Raw genomic sequence first — 21573 nt, forward strand, 5'->3', positions numbered from 1 at the left:
CCACGCCTCGTTCTTGTGCTTTGTGAGAAAAGTACCTCCACATGATGCATCAACCATTAACCTATCTCTCTCAACTAACCCTTTATAGAAGTAGAGGTAGGTTTCCTAGACGACCTATGAGATTTCTCAATCTTGGGATCTAGGGGAACTATCTTAGGATCCAAATAATGCAAACCAAACATACACACTTGAAGCACACAGATTTAAGACTTTATAATTAGTAAAAATAAATAAAGTAAAAAAGAAAGCAAAAGCAACATTACTTTAAAATGGAAGTTGGCTTATAACCATAGCTAAGTCCCCAGCAATGGCACCAAAATTTGGTGGGCTCGCCAAGGTTTGTGTCTTTAACTATCAAAAATAATATTTATAAATCCTAACTAATCCCAAGTTCAGTAGAAAGTGGGGGAAGTTGGTCATCGATCCTCAGGGACTTAAAGCGTAGTTATCAAACCACTTCCAAATTAGTTTATTGTAGCCTTGTGTAAAAGAAAAGTAAAAAGATGGTATTTTTCAAGGTGTGTTCTATCAACTACTTGAAAGAATGTAAATGAAAGCATGTAAATCTAACTTAACTCTAATCCTACAAAGTAGTGTTTAATCATGAATCAGACCTAGGATGTCGTGTGCATAATCTAAGTTTAGTCAGTTTACCACATTAAACTAACTGGAACCCGACTAAATAGTCCAAGGAGCCATTCGAGGGCATAGAGTAGCAAGCGTGCACCAACCATCCGGAGCACGGTCAAGAACCAGAGTATACTCTATCACAAAGATCATGAGAAATTCTATGGGATACTGTAGCCCAATACATGTACCTGATTGAACCCATAGAAGTGTTATCCTGTCTACTAGATATTCATCACAATCAAGCTATAAAGGAAAGCAATTAAAGGAAAGCTGATAAATGAAAGCAGTAAAGAGAAAGCATGTAAAAGATCACTCCTTTGTATTCAAGTCGTTGGTCACTAACAATTGGAGGTACAGTTGAATGATCGTCTAATATACACAGAAAGCACAAGAGCATTGCCAGTTGTCATAGGCCATTGAATACGTGTTGCACAAACCAGAACAAGTATTGGAATATACTCTAACGAATCTACAATGGCTCTTAATGACATCTTAATTCTATCACTAACCTAAGAGAGGCTAAAGAGAAACCCAAAGCCCATGTTCATAGTGAATATTTATAGGCTCTCGGGTTTACAAAGTTTGTTTCACAATTTAGGAAAGTCTGCAGCATATCTCGCGTAGAAGATCTTCATCGTCGACCAAGTCGTTCCCTCCTCTTGTGCGTTCCTCAATCAAGTCTCATGGGAAATAAGGAATTCAAATCTTCAATGTCTTCCACTAAGTGGCTCGTCAGGGGCTTGCTGGTCAAGTTGATTATCGAGTCTTGTAGGATCTTGATCTTCAGAAAATCTCTAGAATTCGACGTAGTTGCCCCTCAATGTCTCTTGGTCGACCATTTGGTTTATGCTCTTGGTATTCTTGGCTTAGAAGAGTTTAGCACCTTGCCTTAGTCACCGTTTGAGGGTTACATAGTCGATCACTTGGTCAACCCTTATAGCATTTTGATTTCAGACTGAACTTCAGAGGTTGCAGTGGAAGACTAGGTTGCCCTTGGTATTGCTGGTTATTGCACTACTTGGTCGAGCAAAGCCTTCCTTTCCTTTGATGATATAGAGCTTAAAGAGTTTGGTTGAGCATCTAATTTGAGCTTTGCGTGTCCCCAACTTCTCCTTTAGCTTCTCGTATGCCTAACTCCTCGATTTTAACCTGTTTTTCCTGAAAAGACCAACAAACCTTGCATAGCTCCGAACAATGATAATACTGGGTAAATACGTAATAAAACAAGGATAAACAAGGGTAAATGATGGTCTAAAATCATGCATTTTAGGGACTCATCATTGTTTTTGACTCATCCTTCTTCATTATGATCGGTCTGCTGTCATTTGGAGCTTTGTAACTTTGGCTTGGTGGCTTGCACAACAACCTTTATTTGAGGTGAGACCTCCCTATTTCTCATTTAAGTTTAATTCCACCTTTATGGTAATGACTCATTATTTTTCTATGCCAAGAATTTGTGATTCTTGATGATTTTTATTTATGTATGCCTCTAGTTTTAATTAGGGAAGACCTATTATAGCCTACTATTTTGAAATAGTGGAGATTGGAAGTGGACTTCAGTACCGTGCTTTTTCCCTTCACACCGAAAGGTTTTGCACATAAATCTTGGTATTTTCTTTGTGGTTGTGTGGTTGGTCTTGTATGCTTAGTTGCTATGTATTTCTATTTTTGGATAATTAATTATTCTACTTTGTGTTGATTAGACGAGGAGAAGGTTTATTTTTAGTCATTGTGTTTTGGACATCACCTCCATAACCCCCCTTTCCCCCACAACATATTCCTAGAGTAAATTTCTTTTTTTAAAAAAAAAAAAATTTAACACTTGAAATTCCACCTTAGATGAGCCATTCCACCCTTGTAGGCGACACCAAAATAAGGGAGGATTTGACTGAACTTACAACTCCCGACTAATAAATCAATAGTTAGCCTTCATCTAGAATCAAACATAAGAGCTCATAGAGTAACTTTATACGATGTAAGATTTAATCTAACACAATATAAGAAAAGTAGCCATCATTGAAGATAAATTCTTGCATCGAGCACATCATCAACACCATACATTTTGTTAACATCAAACTATGACAATTGGATAATATTCATAGGTATTTTAGGCCAAAACAATGCACATATACATAGTAACCAAGATGATACTCTAACGTAAAACCCAAAAGCGAAGGCAACTCAATGAAGTCCTGATCATAATCCTAAGAAATCATGGTAGCTCAAAGAAGTACTAATTAAAGGCCAAAGTTCACTAAGATAGTATAAAGAGCACGGATTTTAGAACTTAAATTTGAATTTATGTGAATTTTCATGAAACTCAATATAATTTTCTTTTGCATTTTATCCAATTCCATGCAAATCCAAATCCAAAATTCAAAATCTATGCTCCCAAACACAGGATAGGTGAATGTCATTCAATTGCAATTGTCAAGGAATTAAAAGTGATGTAAGACTTCAACAATCTCATTCTCATGGCTTGAGTCACAGTCCTAGATCAGATGTCTACTAAGGAAATCTTCAAGTTATAAGGATGGTTTGACTCTAACTATATGAGACACCTTTTATAGGAAAAATCCGTGAGATCAGTGGACCAAAGTAGACAATACCTAGCAGGAGTTGGGTCCAAGACAATAACATTTGGTATTAGAGCAACCCTATCATGTGGGTGAATCCTGCACAGAGGTGTGAGTCACTTTGATAAGGGCGTTAGATATTGGACAGGAGAGCATGTCATAGTCCTATATCAAATATTTAGTAGGGAGATCTTAGGCTTATAAAGATAGTTTGGGCTCCAACTATGTGAGGTATCTTTTATAAGACAAACCAGTGAGGCCAATGGAGTAAAGTGGACAATACCTTATTGAAGTTGGACCTAAGACCGCTGCAACTTAATATGATAGCTTCTTTCAATTAATAAAGTACTACTTCAAGAGCAATGTTGACATCATGTTTGGAAGTAATTCCAAATTTGAGAGAATTTTTAATTTAAAAAAATTTGTTGTACAAACTTATATATTCTTTACGTCAACTAACATATATGCAAAGATGGACAAGTTATTTGGGTTCTGTGGGGCATGGGGATTAGTCTTGGTTGTGATGCATCCTAGGGTAATCTGGTAGATGCTGGCTGGGGACACCCGGACGATATTCAAAAAAAAAAAAAGATAGACAAGTTATTGCATATGTTAAAATGAAATTTTATCATCTGCATTTCAACGCATAAAATAATAGCTTATTAAGGAGATATCATTACAATGACTACGATGATTTCGTAGCATTCGATGAAGGTTAGGAAAGCTAAGAAAGGCAGCACCATAAAAAGCAAGATTGATGTATTTTATCAATTTTTCTTGAACCCCATGTCATTATTTTACATAACTTGGTTAATGTATTTAAAATTATTAATTCAACCATTATTAGTGGTTACATAAACTATTAATTTAATTATTATTAATAATTATAGAAATTATTAAATTAATTATTTGTTAGAAAAATATTAATTCAATTATTATTGGTTGTTACAATAATTAAATTGTAAATTTATGTGAATATATTTCAAAATACTAAAAAATTTTATTTATGCAAAATTTTAAATATTAATTATTTTATTTATTGTTCATAAGTTAATTCATTTACTAATAATGGTTATAAAAATTATTAATTCAATTATTGTTATATTATTATTTCGATTATCAAAAACAGTTAAGGAAAAATTAATTACAAATTCAAATTACTTTATTCATGCAATTGTTACATTATTATTAATGCAATTCAAATGTGTGTGGGCAGAGCCCACATGACTTGTACTCATGCCCAATAATCACCTTGGCAATCCCAAATGAATATTGTTTTGTCCTTCCTACATTCTTTTTCCAAAAATTGAACAATCTTCACGACTCGATCCTTGATCACAACCACCTAAAAAGAGACAAATAAAACTGGCTTGGAGGACCTAGGGTGTACTCTGGGGGACCTTTCTGATGCCTAAGTAAGGGGATGCTTTCAAGAGGTCGAATGCAATAATAAGATTGCGTTAAGAGTGAGATACCTTAGTTTCTTCTCCAAATCCCTATTTGCAGTGCCGGAGGTTGACCCAAGGGTGTAATGCCATTTATTGGCGAGTTATGGTGCAAGCGTAAATCGCACCGATTCTTACCTCGTTGGCGTCAATCGCTTTGCTTATTATAAGGTAGACATCAATTACTCCGATCAGGCGGCTGACTTGGATGGTAACTGCCCTCATAATGCTGCGCTCTGATCTCTTTTAAGTAGGTGATATATTTGAGATATATCATATATTTTCTTTCTAAAACAAACTAAAAAAATTCAACCAAGCCACCTTTTTAGAATGAAATGCTTGGGTTTTGTAGTTAAAAACACTTTTTATTTAGATAATTCAAGCAATTCAAATTTAAAAAGAAGAAAATGACCATTGCGTTGACAACAGGATTCACGAGCATGCACATTAGAAGGTAGCATCCTTGTCAAAATAATAGTATAACAAATTGCAATTTTTTCCTTCTTATCTTTTTAAGAGTCTCAATGTTATTTTAAAATGTAAAGTTTCAGTACTAAATTGGCTGGCAAATTGTACATTTCAACTTGGAAGCAAATCAATATGAAATTTATATTTGCCATGTTCATATTCTCATATGACATTCAGGCCGAGATGACTAGATTGGATTCAAAGATGCCTCAAAATCAAGTTATGAAGACATGTAAACAAAAATTAAAATTGATTTTCTTTTCACATGCAATAGTTAGTTTCAAAACTATCACTAGAAAAGATTCCTTCTGTACTTGATGTTGAATTCAAACTCTTCCTTTCTAATTGTTCGATAAAACAACTAAATAACACTTTTTATTGCTACTTTGATTTGATTGAGGGTCTTCAATAGATTATATCACTTACAGTTGAGAAATTCCTAAAAAAAAAAAAAAAAAAAGAATGAGTAAAGATTACCAATGCTTCTAGAAGTAAGTTGGTGAGACTTTGCTACGCAACTGTTGCTTGTTAAGATTTGGTGGGAGTCATAAATGATGAAATAGTCATGAGTTTTATTCTAGCAGACCTAATGTTGACCCTATGGGTCATATCTTAGTTTTGATAATGATAAATACTCAAGTATTTAATGGCTATCTAGTTCATGTGCAGGTTTATATACATATGAAGTAAAGTTTAAAGACCCTGAAGATCATTTTTATTGTATTTCATTATTATTTAATTCAGGTCTGTAATATTTAAGTAGGAAAAATCTGTAATATCTAATGCATATCATGCATGTAGAAACTACAAACTCAAAGACCTTAGAACGACTTTAGGTCCCTACACAAAATCAAGACCATAGATGGACCTTAGGGAACACCCTTCAGTCGACCGACGCCAGATTTTTGGGGTTAATTCTCAAATACCTTAGACTGACCTTAGGACCCACAAATTCGCACGAAAAAGTTCCCTATTGCATTAAAAATAAACATCACATGAATAGGGTTAATATACATAGGGAATAGGACCGAAATGCACTTAGAATGCATGTTCGATCAACCATACTTCACAAGTACAAATAGGTTTGTCGACCGAACGGTCACCGAGTAAACTGTTTGACCACTGCCTGGTCGATCGAACATGGCTCAGTTCATTTTACCCGATCGACCGAACTCCCACCAAAGTCAACATTTGACCATACGGTCGACCGAGCCCAAACTACCCGGTTGATCGTACCCACACGTGGGAGAATCCAATGCTCCCATCGACCGAACTACTTGGTTCAAAACCTCCCGGTTAACCGAACCGCACAGAAAAGAAAAATTGCCTTTGGAACCTGGTTGACTAGTCGACTGAACTTTTAGTTCAAAACTTTTCTGGTCAACCAAACTTGCACAACTCAATCAACCGAACCTCCCTTCGGTCGATTGGTGCTCTCGGGTTGCATTATTATTTTTACCCGGTTAAAATATTTAAACAAGGTTAATTGTGTTAAAATGGTTTAAAACAATCCTAATGATACCCTATATGTCCCCAACGACTATAATTCTTCCCATTTCTATATATAGCGTTTCATTTGCAAAATTAAGAAGTGATTAGGGTTTTAGATTAGCAAAAAATTCTCTAAAAATTTTATTGGCCAAAATCTTCCCTACTTCCATAGTCTTCACACTCAAAGCCATATACTCCTCCATTGATCATTCTATTGCAAAACCTTTTTGAGAGAGAGTATTTTGAGTTGTTCCATATAGTTCCTACGTGCTTATACTCTCATATAAGTGCATTGATTTTTTATTTTAGTGAGAGTAAGCCTAGAGGTGTTCCCAGTGAATTAATTCATAAATTCATTTGTGGGAAACCTTCTTAAGCTTGTGAGTCTTTGCATTCTCATTGCAAGACTCAAAAACTTGTCTCGTATTGTGAAGAAAAATATTTTTGGCAAAGCTTGTTTTTCAAAAATATCTCTTGTGCTTGAACTTTTGAAAATCTTGTTTGAGATATTTGATTTTCATATTGAAAGTTAAGCAAGGATTTCTCCAACGATTTAATTTGATAAATCTTGTGTGGGGAAAATCCTATAACTAAGTGGGTCTTTGCATTGTTATTGCAAGACTCATTTGGGCTTGTATTTTGTGCGTGCAAAAATATTTTTACAAGATTAGTTTTAAATATCTCCTTGTGCTTGAATATTGAGAAAGTATTGTTTAGAGATATTTAGAATACCTTTGGAAGTAATCTTTGAAACCCTAAGCTTGTGATTGAGATATAGTGATACATAGTTTCAATGATAGTTCTAGAATACACTCTTGTGCTTGATTAGATAAAGTCATTATTCTGAGTGTTGATTGCACACATAGAGCACCGAGCTTATAGTTCATACACCATTGAGGTGCATTGATTAAATTGAGCTTATTGGAACATATTAGCTTAGTGCAAGAAGTATTTCCTTATACACAAAATTTTATATAAATTGGTTGTATTCCAGGCACGGGCCTGAAGAGTGAGACTAGCCTTGGTAAATAGTCCCGAAGTGGCTTAGACCCATTTAGGAAAGTTAGGTGCGCCATCGTGGAAAGGCATGTTGGTTGAGGTCAGCCCCTTGAATTGATATGGCTGTAACCAGTGCTGCTCCACCCATTAAGTGAGCATTGGTGGAATCCTCGGGCTTGCAAGCTAGAGGCGGGAACGTAGGCACAGTTGGCCAAACCTGGACAACATATTGTGTGTGCATTTAATTTTTTCATAATTTATTTTTCGCACATGTATGTTATATTGTGAATTCCATGTATGATTTAATTTTTGCACGTTATATTTATATGCGCATTTGGAACTGTATAGACAGACCCTAGATGATTATTCTAAAGTTGCTCTCAAAATTAAAAATGAAAATAATAATCATAATGAACCTTTAGGAATTAAAAGGAAAATTCTATTCAATAAGGGTTCAAGCTTAATTCATATATCCCATAGTTTTGCCTCATCAAGCAAAAATAATTTAAATAAGCATAATTTTTCATGTATATACAAAATATACTTATTTTATGAAATAAAGGGCACATGTGGTTTAACTATCTATTTGGAAGTGTCAGAGGCTTAAGTAAAGAAATTGAGTGGGTTGTCATGAAAGCAAATCCCTTAGGACTCAAGGAAAAATGAATCTAAATTAATATTACCAGATTAGTTAATTCATCCTTAGATCCTATGTCTAGGTTTAGGGATAGTGATGACCAAAAGGCTTGGGAAGTGGTTTTGGTTAAAATTTGTCAAAACTTAAGTATTTGCATTCATTATATACTATTTTTTTTATATTAAGAATAAAATCCACTTTGAAAATGGACAAAACACTTGTGCTTGGTAAACAATTCAAAATGCTTAAATCATACTTAAATACGAAAATTTAATGTTAAGCATACTTTGTCCATTGCATAAGACTGAGATTTAGGAAATAAACAATACATTAAGTATCTTCTAATCCTAAACTCACCATGGAGCTTTAATAGCATAATAAAATTCTTAGTCATCTATCCTGGTTTATGCACTGATGATCATAACTCCTTACCATACAAGTGTAAATTAAAAGACCTCCTCTTCATAACCAAATTAGAGGCATCCACTAAGGGATTCGAGTTTTACTTTTAAATCAAAGTATTCCCTTTGGAGTTTTAAATATAAATTCTCTAATCTTGGGTAACCTATTTCCTCCATAGGAACTCTTTACCAAACCACGATCATATCCAGTAAAGATTATACCCATCCTTCGGTTTGTATCCTTGCTACAAATCATGATCATATCTAAAGGATACTTTCCAATAACCAAAGAGCTACAGTCAAAATTCATATACTCCTTAGTGCTCTTTGCCAAAACAATCAAGACAATGTCTTTAGACTTCTTATCCTGGAAAATGTCCTACCTATCCTAAGTACTCTTTTGTACCCATTAGTGATTTAATTTTTCAAAGATTATTTATTTATCTTCCCTTCACATGCTTTCAAATCATTAAGTCATATCCTTTAGAGCTTTATGTACTCAAAGATGAGTTGAATGGCTAATATGATCGCCTAGGTCTCAATCTAGATGAATGTATAAAATTCAAGCAAACCTATGCATATGCAATTGTAAGTTGAAAGCCATTCTAGCTCGAGTCTCTCTCACATATTGAAATATTATAAGAAAAAAGGCAGACATAGGCTTATCACACTTAAACGAATATATGTTATGACATTTTGGTCAAATAACCCTAAAGCATTCACGCCAAGATTAAACCATTGAAAATCTTAGGGTATTTGGCTTAAGAAGTTGAAAAAATGAAAAATGCATAAAATGAGTTGAGTGCATAACTCAGGGGGAGCTTTTATCCTTCATATCTATATAAATTAAAATACTCTCCTTATCTCGAAACATTTATGCCCATATGCCTTAATGAATAACAATACTATACTAAATGTATAACTATCCATTGTTGTTTATTGTTCATATTATATCTTGATGGATAGTGATTTGTGATTATCTAGTATTGTGAACAGTTATTGAATATATTGTTTGATAATAATGGATTGCATGGAACAACATCTGCAAGGCTGTTGCAAAAACTTATTTACTTACATGCTTGTATAGAACGCCAACTGCATGGCTGATGTAGTATGTTGTGTATTGCATACTGGTAGCAGATATAGGTTCTCGTGTGCCTTGAACTTAATTATGAATTGCTTATTTGAACCTATCAGGTACAGGTTTTATGGGAAAATGTCCGATTTATAGACGGCATGCTGCCAAAATTTCGACAAGAATTTTCCCAAAGTAAAACATTGAGCTAAAGATGATTATGATAAAATTAATATTAAAACATTTTTGAAAGGATGAGTGAAACCAAATAGATAATTAAACTTCATCCTAACATAATCATCAACCATATAAAAAGGCTCAGATCCATCCCTATAGGAAGCGTATAAATGATCCATATGCATCACTTTCATCTACTAAATATTGAGGCTCTTGGGAATACCCTAAACATTATATCAAGTGCTTAAAGGCTTATGATTTGATATGGAATGTTCTTGGGTTATGAACATTATTGCACGCCTCAATATATACTCTCTGATGCATCTATGATTTATAAGGACAACTATACTAATCAAGTGACAAATGCAATTGACAAATATTCAGTATAGTTGATTTTAACGATTTGGATTGATGGCTTATACTGCTAAGGATAATGAAATTAATATTTGGTTAGTATAAGTAGTTAAAGAATCTAAGCACGTACTCAAATTGAAAGGGGGAGCGTCTCAAATTAAATTCTTTCTATCATGCTTTCTAATACTTTTAGCTTAGATCTATTGTGAACTCACTGTGGCATGTACTTAACTGAAATGATCTTTGTGAAAATCTTAAGTTGATATATAATTCTTTGCCACATGTTATTTGATTTTCCATATGATATTGCATGTGATTGTTAAATTTTTTAGGATTATTATGGTTGTCGTTTTCTTGTTATATTTTAGTATGTCCTTAATTGACAAACCAGAAAATTTGTGCTTGCTTATTTTAAATTAAAGTTTCTTTTTCAGCAAGCACACCATTTTGCAAACATTATAAGGGGGATATATATTATTATATACATATATATTTATTGTAATACTTTATAGCAAGAACTATTTTCAAAACTCAAACTTTTTCTCATAACTTATTATTATTATTATTATTATTATTATTATTATTATTATTATTATTATTATTATTATTATATACATATAAGTTATAAAATTGCATAACTGGTTCGGTAACTTCACATAAAAATGCATGCGAACTAGTTAGACTGTGTTTATGCTCAAACCTTCTTCTTGGTATCATATGTCGTGTGCCTTTAACTCAAATCTTCCACGGGTCTTATAATATGTTTTAATTGCAACAGTTTGTGTATGCTTATGGTCTAACCTTATTTTCATGTCATTTAAATCATTTAAACGACCAGTTATGTTGTTTGTGTGCTTAATTTCTAAGGTTATTTTTGTCATTCATTGTGCATAGTATGACTATTATATTTCTTGAATGACTGAAAGTTATACTTCTATTTTATGTGTTGAGAATACTAGACTATTTGAGTAAGTAGTTGTGGACATATTGTTAATATTAATACTCAATCAGGTCACTTGTATACAAGTATTTTTGGGAAAAAAATATTTTGTTTTCAAATGGCATGCTGCCAAATTTTCTAAAAACCTTTTCCCAAACATATCTTGTATTCAGATGATTATTTACCTATATACTTAAATGTTTATTTATGCCCTTTTTGTTGTTACCAAAAGGGGGAGAAGTAGGCAAGTATTTGTCATCATAAAAAATGGAGAGATTGTTGACCCTATGGGTCATATCCTGGTTTTGATAATGACAAATACTCAAGTATTTAATTACTATCTAGTTCATGTGCATGTTTATATTAGCAGATACACTAATGGCACATGAAGTAAAGCTTGAAGATCCTGAAGATTATTTTTATTGTATTTCATTATTATTTAATTCGGGTCTGTAATATTTAAGTAGGAAAGGTCTGTAATATTTAATGCATATCATGCATATAGGAACTACAAACTCAAAAACCTTAGAACGACTTTAGGTCCGTACACAAAATTAAGACCATAGATAGACCTTAGGAAACACCCTTCACTCGATCGATGCCAGATTTTTGGGGTTAATTCTCAAATACCTTAGACTGACCTTAGGACCCACAAATCTACATGAAAAAGTTCCCGATTACATTAAAAATAAACATCACATGAATAGGGTTAATATACATAGGGAATAGGACTGAAGTGCACTTAAAATGCATGTTCAGTCGATTGTACTTCACAAGTACAAATAGGTTGGTCAACCGAACAGTCACTAGGTCAATTGTTTGACCACTGCCCAGTCGACCGAACACGGCTCAGTTCATTTTACCCAGTTGACTGAACTCCCACCAAAGTCAACATTTGACCATACGGTCGACCGAGCCCAATTCTTAAGCCAACTACCTGGTCCACCGTATCCACACATAGGAGATTCCAATGCTCCTGTCGACCGAACTACATAGTTCAAAACCTCCCGGTCGACCGAACCTTGTAGAAAAGAAAAATTGCCTTTATAACCTGGTTGACTGGTCGACCGAACTTTTAGTTCAAAACTTTCTCGGTCGACCGAACTTGCACAACTTGGTCAACCGAACCTGCCTTCGGTCGACCGGTGCTCTCGGGTTGCCATATTATTTTTACCGCGGTTAAAATATTTAAACATGGTTAACTGTGTTGAAATGGTTTAAAATAGTCCTAATAATACCCTATATGTCCCTAACAGCTATAATTCTTCCCATTTCAATATTTATCCTTTCATTGGCAAAATTAAAAGGTGATTAGAGTTTTAGATTAGCAAAAAATTCTCTGAAAATTTTATTGGCCAAAATCTTCCCTACTTTCATAGTCTCCACACTCAAAGCCATATACTCCTCCATTGATCATTCTATTACAAAACCCTTTTGAGAGAGAGTATTTTGAGTTGTTCCATATAGTTCCTACGTGCTTATACTCTCATATAAGTGCATTGATTTTTTATTTTAGTGAGAGTAAGCCTAGAGGTGTTCCCAGTGATTTAGTTCATAAATTCATTTGTGGGAAACCTTCTTAAGCTTGTGAGTCTTTACATTAACATTGTAAGACTCAAAAGCTTGTCTCGTATTGTGAAGAAAAATATTTTTGACAAAGCTTGTTTTTCAAAAATATCTCTTGTGCTTGAGCTTTTGAAAATCTTGTTTGAGATATTTGATTTTCATATTGAAGGTTAAACAAGGATTTCTCCAATGATTTAATTTGACAAATCTTGTGTGGGAAAAATACTATAGCTAAGTGGGTCTTTACATTATTATTGCAAGACTCATTTGGGTTTGTATTTTGTGTGTGCAAAAATATTTTTATTAGATTATTTTTAAATATCTCCTTGTGCTTGAATATTGAGAAAGTATTGTTTAGAGATATTTAGAATACCTTTGGTAGTAATCTTTGAAACCCTAAGCTTGTGATTGAGATATAGTGATACATAGTTTCAAAGATAGTTTTAGAATACACTCTTGTACTTGATTAGATAAAGTCATTATTCCGAGTGTTGATTGCACACATAGAGCATCGAGCTTATAGTTCATACATCATTGAGGTACAATGATTAAATTGAGCTTATTGGTACATATCAGCTTAGTGTAAGAAGCATTTCCTTGTACACAAATATTTATATACATTGGTTGTATTCTAGGCACGAGCCTGAAGAGGGAGACTAGCCTTGGTAAATAGTCCCGGACTGGTTTAGACTCGGTTAGGAAAGTTAGGTGCGCCATCCTAGTAAGGCGTGTCGGTTGAGGTCAGTCCCTTGAATTGACTTGGTTGTAATTAGTGCAGCTCCACCCGTTAAGTGAGCATTAGTGGAATCCTTGCGCTTGCGAGCTAGAGGCGGGGACGTAGGCATATTTATCGCACATGTATGTTATATTGTCAATGCCGCGCATGATATAATTTCTGCACATTATATTTATATGTGCATTTGGAACTGTATAGACAGACCCTAGGTTGCGAATATACTGCTGTTAAATTAGCTAAGCCTAGGAATAAATTTTAAAATTCCAATTCAACCCCCCCCCTTCTTGGGAATACACCAAGTATAATACCTAAATTTATTTTCGAGATCATGGAATACTCAAAAGGTGGATGAGTTAGGAGGAAATTTTTTGCAATATTTTTGAGCAGTTTTAAGTGAGAAAAAGAGAAAAAGGTAGTGACTAATTGCAGAGACATAGATGGAGGGTTGATTAAGAAAGTGATTCATGGAAATGATTAAGAGAGGGGGTGAAGGTAAAAGAGAGATATTGCAAACTTCACTACAAAAAGTAAAGTTATTAGTGACGGTTTTCAATTAGTCACTATATTTGCTATTACTAATACTTATTAGTGATGAATTTTTCAAACCGCCACTAATAATAGAGTATTTATGACAGATTAAAACCATCACTAAAAACCTAAGCCCGTCACTATAGATTCTTCACTGGCTCGACCAAAAATCGTCACTAAAGCCATAGTATTAGTGACGATTCTAAATTCGTCACTAATGCTCTATTATTAGTGACGGTTTTAAAATCGTCACTAATGCTCTATTATTAGTGACGGTTTTAAAACCGTCACTATTGCTCTCTAGAACTGTCACTAAAACTTTTTTCCCAATTATTAATTCTTGTAAAAATCTGTAATTAAATTACATTTTCTTATACATAATATTAAACCATAATTACAAAAAAAATCATAAATTATTAAAAATTCTCATTCAAATTTAAATACAAATACAAATATATTATACAAATTCAAATTCAAATACAAATATATTATACAAATTCAAATTTAAATACAAATACATTATACAAATTCAAATTCAAATACATTTCATCTATTCAAATAACAAAAAAAGTCAAAAGCTGCATCCGTAGTGCATGGCATCGTGCTAACGTTGTCACAGTTACAAACCCTACAAATTAAGAAAGTTAAAAAAAATTAGTATACACTTTTTGAAAAATTTTGGCAGCATTTCTCTTGTAAATATAACATTTTTCATAGAGATATGCTCCAAACCTAACTGTTTACAATAAACAGTTCACAATAATCCAACTAGTAATGAATTTTATGAGTGCACAAGAGCTTCATATAATAAGTATTAAATAATGTAACATGTTCATGCATCCCATAAACAACATACATCAGAATATAGTTCTATGAAAAAAATAGAATGTAATGTTTATGGTTTACATGACTTCCATAGGACTCTAAAACAACTATAATAATCAAATAATGCAAATGAGTCCGTGATTGATAGAATTTTCACTTACAAGTTTGTCACAAATTTTCAAAAGAGTTAAACCTAAGTAAATAGAATAAATATCTACAAATACTTCAATGTGCATACTTCCATATTCTTTTGGTTGAATTTGGAAAGATCATAAATTTAAGTATAAATAGAGAGAAGGAACTTATAAAATTTAATACTTTTATTCTTAATGCAGTAACATGAAAACAATTATGGACTTGCAGAACTTCAAATTAAGAATATAGTTATTCTTTATAGGCTTCTGAAATAGAACTCAATATAAACAAAATCTAGCAAATAAATCCCATTGCTATAGAAATCATTAAGTTTTCAGATTTAAGCTTGTTTTAACATAAAATACTTTTGCGACTCATTGACTTTCTGGAGTTAAACCTACATTGCTAGAATTTAGAGCTAATTATATCAATCAAAATTCTAGCATTCTAAAAAATCACAATACAGAATGCACACATAAGCTTATACAATCATCAAAATTTTAAGAGCAAGTCATATGATCAAGTGTCAGATATCTACTTCAATTTCAAGTCGTAGAACATATTCTGGGTTACTTGCATAATGGATCTAGGGCTTATCAAAGTTAGGCCAATGAAACTGAAAAAAAAAAAAAAAAAGAGGTAATTCAGAAGTTTGTTTTAGGTTTACATGTCTAGCAACATGTCTAATTGAATGCATGTATTTGACATTAAACTTAAACCTTCAAATATAAATAACAGACTCCAACCAAAATTGGCATAACCACCAAGCAAGCAAGAAATAAAAAAAATAAATTATATCATAGAGTCCAAAATTGGTCTCTTTTGAATTTTTCTTTCCTTTCTCTAAAATTTTCAACAAATTTTCGACAGCATGCCGTCTATAAATAGAATATTTCCCAAACTTGCAAGTTACAAAAGCATGCAATTCACAATATTTTTGCATCATATAGATGTCATTTAGATTAAGACATGCAACAACCTAAAAGTATCTACCAGCAGGCAATACACATCACTGCATCAGCCATGCAAGTGGCGTTCCAATCAAGCATGTAGTCCTAATGTCCACTACCAGCATGCAGTTCACAAGATATACCAATCCAAACATGCAATCTAGAAGTTAAATCATCTATTAAACTGAAGTTTGAACTTTATGACATAATATATAATTTGCCTATACAAGACAAGCTCGATCTAATATTATAAGCAGTTGATTCCCAAGTTTTATTTAACCACAAAAAAAAAAAAAAAAAGATTTAAAATTGAGAGACTCGATAAGAAGAAAAAAAACTTGATTTGCTCCTTCTCTTGTCAATTATCATCAAAGAAAGTGAATTGAGTAACTATTCTATTTCGCACTTTGATTTAAAAAAAAAAAAATCCTTGTTGGATACAAGATTTTGACAATATTCTGGATTTGGTTCTTTTTCTCAGATTCATGGAATTTTGAATGTTGTGAGCTAGGGAATTCTGTTTCCAGTTGGAGTCATAATTGCAAGGTATATGAGAACTTTCCACTGCAGATCCGACATGGTTTTATCTTCACGCTTCCTGCCAATTATCTGCATATGTTATTGGGGTGGCTGGTTGGGGAACTGGTCTTAAGCTTGGAAATGAATCCAAGGGGTTCCAGTTCACTTCTCATCGTAATTTGGGAATTTCCCTTTTCTGTCTTCCAACTGTCTAGGTAAATTTTATTCTATTTATTATTTTCATTCCCTTTTCTCTTTGTTCTACAGTTTAGAACATTATAGTTTACACTCTGGTTTGCAGTTGTCTCTTTCTTTTTTTTATTTTATTTTATTTATTTTTAAGGGTGGGGGGGGGGGGGAGGAGGAAGGTCACACCAATTATGTATCTGTTTTTTTGCAGCTAAGAAGCAAACAAGAATCAAAACTATATTAAATTTCAGTGAAACTTAAGACTTGCAATCCCCACTAATTTGTGTTCTAGACTTCCATGAGCTCCTTTTCTGGTAGACAGTGAACAAATATTTTCGGACGACCTCTTTCATTGTTAAGATGTATGAATAATGATAGAATTAAGAACAAACTGGTTGGTTTTCTTGGGGCTCACCCAAGTGTTCAATTGATTAATGAAGATTTTCTAATTTCTTACTTTGTTTCCAAGATTGAAACAACAAGAAAATTATGAGAAAGCTTTGAACCATTTGGGTCTTGAATGTTTTTCGTGGGACCTGACATTTGTTATTTTCTATCCATATTCTCAGCTACAAGAGAGAGCAAGCCTTGATATGGAAAATAGAGTTGTGTCGAAACAAAATTTTTTGGATTGTTCTTTTCTAGTGGTTCCACTTATTTGCCTCTTGTAGATATTTGCATTGTTCCTGAGACCAAAAAAGGATCACAAGTACCAATTTTACTGGAACATCTACCACCACAGTATTGGATATGTTGTGTTAGTTATTGGCATCATAAATGTGTTCAAGGGTCTAGACATGCATCTTGGATCCTGCAAAGAAGTGGAAATCAGCTTACATAGTTGTGCTTGTTGTGTTGGGTGTAATTTGGGAAATTTGGGTGGTTGTTTTGAGGAGGAAATTTGGGAAGTTGACCAAGCCTTACAATGGATCCAACACCATGTAAGGCAAGCCATAGCTTATGGCTTTTAGATCGACCAATTAGTATGTATTGTAGTTGATTCTAGTGTTGTAATTTCTCATGTGATTTCTTTCAGATGTAAGGTTAATATATTTAAGATCTCTCCACCCCCCTCTCCCATGGGTTCCTCTTTCTTGTTTCTGTACAATGGCTTCACTTCAAGTGTATTTATTTAGTATACATGAGGAATGTTTGTATTTTTTTTCTCTTTAAAAAGTTTTTCAGTCGTGTCTGTCTAGTTCTTTCTCAACAATTCCATCTTTATGCGGCGTTTGTTTGCTTGTTTTTCAACAATTCTAGCAATAAGAACTGTGTGTGCCTGTTTTAGCACCCACCGACCTTCCAACCTGCTTCATGTTTGTCATATAATTTTTATTTTATTTCACATTCAATCCATTCTATTTTAAAGTACCAAACAAGTCATAAAAGCATGAAATCATTAATGTTGATGAATTTATAGGGATCTCAACATGAGTTAGAATACTTAAAAAATCACACATTGCCCAATATTAAGTGGAGAAGGGGAATTTTCTACAAGATTTGTCCAGGTTAAAGGTCAAATAGGGACAACCATAAAAGAGGGATGATAAGCATTCTTATGGTACGATTCCGATGAATGTAGTCAATATAAAACAATCATATTATGCCCCAAAGACAAACTACCTTTTAGATACCTTCTAATGAGAGGAGTCACCCGCATCATCTGGATGGGATTGGCGCATCATTTATTTGATCTGCACTTTCCAATTCTTCATGACTTCCATCTCTGCTTCCTAGTTCGACATCTTTTCTTTCAGTTGCTGGTTTTCCACTTCCATCATTTGCATCCGGATAACCATCTCCTCCACTTGAGCCTGGGCACCTCGATGCTCTCAGTCAATCTCAACACGAGACTCCACACTGAAAGAAGATGATGATGTTCGGGTGATGTATCCACTCCCAAGACCATTCAACCAGCCACCCGTTCGTTGACCAAGCACCTGAGTGTAGATCTCGTCATTCGTCATTAGCTGACTGCCCTTTGGAACAGGTGCATCTCTTAGCTCAAGCATCTTTGCTTATTTTCAGTCATGAAAATGATGAAAATGAAGAATAAGAATACAACCGACGTTTTGAATAAAATAATGAACTAAATAATCTACTTGACCACTCCCCCGATGGCCTCTGATGTGTTCTCTGATAAAGATCCGGCCTCGACTCCAGGTCGCCAGTGATGAGATCACACTACATTATCATATAAAAGTTTTTTAATATTAGTTCACCAGTGTCAATATAAATAACACTTGTTAGGTAACGGTCAGATAGTTTTGTAGCAATTACCTTTCGATGATTGATGAATAATTTCGAGCCACCACAATACGTCGTATCTAGTTTGCTGCGATTCACAACATTTTTTTTCACAGATAGCTTACAAAATAGATGTAATGACTTTTTATTATTCACATAAATATGAAAAAGTAGTTATTGTAATTAATAGAAACACATTACCTGATAATTAGGGTCACGAAAAGGCGACACACCACTCGCCAATCCTCTAGGGAGATCTTATCGTATGGGTGCACTTCTACCTCATCTCCCATATCCTTAAAATGGTTGCGCATTTTTCTGCGATACGTCTTAAACCGAGAGCACAACTGCGTGTTCATCGCCTTTGTGACATGGTCTGTGGTGAAAATTTCCATATGAAACTCTTCCTGCATATGAAATATATATTGAATGTTTGACAATCTTTTGGATAATATATTAAAAATGAAAGAAATGTTTTAGGGTTACTTACCAAGATGCACTGATATAGAACCAAGCGCTGAGCCTCCGACACCTGTGGCCAGGTGAAGCAGATGACTGGAGCATATTGGCGACATATAATGCCAAGCTCCCGTGACCAGATTGTGCACCAATCCTCAAGCGGGGCCGTAAAGCCTAGAGGAATGTTGATATGGATCCGCCGCCCAGTCCTCTCCAGGTGCTTCTTTAGCGCAATGTTCTTCGCTGCACCACGGCCTGAACTTGTTGTCTGCGTCATAAAGGTCGATGTTGAAAGAAGAGTTAAAGAGCAATAAGATAATCATACACTTGAAATGACAGTAAATATATTATTCTAAATCAAATACTCGTAACCTTACCAATGCTGCTCATTATGGTCGGCAACTCACCCTGAGCTTGATCCCCAACTGATGGATTCATGTCGGGCTGGGGTTTCGAGGGCTCAGATGGTGCTGCATTAGCACCGACGTGCTCAGTCGCTCTTGAGGATGACCCATCATCCTCGCAGGATGATGTCATGGATAGCCTAGACTGAAGTAAGCGACGACGACCTCCTGGTGCCATGTCTACAAAATAATTTACAAGTAAATTTAAGAAGATTGGATATTAGATGGATGCATAGTAAATATATTTTCACTTATTTTCACATGTCAAATACATGGTGACAACATAACATGCTTGCCCCCTATACGTCCTCAATATCAGTATCATCCTCACTTTCTAGAGTGTCTTCCTCTTCACTGCAGTACTCAACCATAGTTTCATCTTCCCCATCAATTTCATCACTATCGATGAAGTCAACGTGTACAGAGGGTTCAATTCTAATGTCAGAAGTTCCTACGTGTTCTGCCGTGGCACCAACCCTATTTAATGGTATAGGATCGACTCCGCTAACCATTCAAGTACGTTTACACTCAATTTCTTGGAGCACAACTGTCGAAAGAAGATCTCCAATTCAATTAGCACCAAGAGAACATCTTCGGTCAAGTTTCCACGAAGGAAAATGGGCAGAACCCATTGCAAAAGGACGTGACAGTCATGACTTTTCATTCCTAACATCTTCCCTTCCTTTGTGCTTCTACATCGAGATATGTTCGATGCATATCCATCAGGGAAATTCACTGATTTCAACTATTCAAAGAAATTATTCTTCTCATCTTTCGAAAATTTGTAACAGGTTGATGGCATGAGAAGTTTCTCCCCATCATGAATCAGATGCAACTTAGGCCGTATTCCCATATCTTCCATATCCCGACAAGCATTTGCGTTGTCCTTTGTCTTCCCATTTATATCCAGCAATATACAAATGAAATTCTCACAAATGTTTTTCTCGATGTGTATGACATCCAAGTTGTGGCATAGTGGAAGATCTTTCTAGTATGACAACTTGAAGAAGATGCTTCTCTTTGTCCAATTTAACTCCCACTCAGCATGTTTCCTTTTTCTACTGCTAGGTGATTTCCCATATTTCATATCTATGATCAGCTTGAGTTGGTTTAATATCTCTTCCTCACTTAGTTGGTTTGGTTGCAACCTTCGTTTAGGTTTTCCATTAAAGCTTCTGACACCACGAGTCCTCCAAGGATGTCTAGGTTATAAAAAACGACGATGACACATAAAACATAACTTGCGTCCATGTTTTATAGATAAGGACCCAACATCCTTATTACACACTAGGCATGCTAAGTAACCTTTTGTGCTCCAGCCCGATAGATTATTGTAGGTGGGGAAATCATTAATTGTCCACAACAGTACAACATGCATCTGAAATGTTGTCCCGGTTTCTACATCAAATGTCTCCACTCCTTTTTCCCATAGTTCTTTCAACTCATCAATTAATGGCTTCAAGTAAACATCAATGTCATTACCAGGTGCACTCGGTCCAAGAATTAGTAGAGACATATATATAAAGGGTTCTTCATACATCGCCATGGCGGCATTTTGTATGACATCATCATAACTGGCCACATGCTATATAGGTTGTTCATGTTACTAAAAGGATTGAACCCATCTAAAGCAAGGCCAAGTCTGTTGTAGTGAGGATCACTAGCAAACCACAGATGCATTTGATCAAACTCTGCCCAAGCTTCCGATTTTGTTGGATGGCTAAGGGTGTTTTCCTCTTGAAGATGTTTCTCTTTGTGCCATTTTATATCTACAGCAGTCTTTCTACACATGTACAATCGTTGCAATCATGGTATTAATGGA

The 21573-nt window shown here is 34.5% G+C and overlaps 1 pseudogene; it reads left to right on the top strand.

Annotated features, from left to right (window-relative positions):
* The first annotated feature begins 307 nt into the window (after positions 1-307).
* On the top strand, positions 308-17586 carry LOC131151427 (cytochrome b561 and DOMON domain-containing protein At3g25290-like; annotated as a pseudogene).
* The last annotated feature ends 3987 nt before the right edge of the window (positions 17587-21573 follow it).

Source organism: Malania oleifera, chromosome 3, assembly GCF_029873635.1.
Source record: "Malania oleifera isolate guangnan ecotype guangnan chromosome 3, ASM2987363v1, whole genome shotgun sequence".
NCBI classification, from domain to species: Eukaryota; Viridiplantae; Streptophyta; class Magnoliopsida; order Santalales; family Ximeniaceae; genus Malania; species Malania oleifera.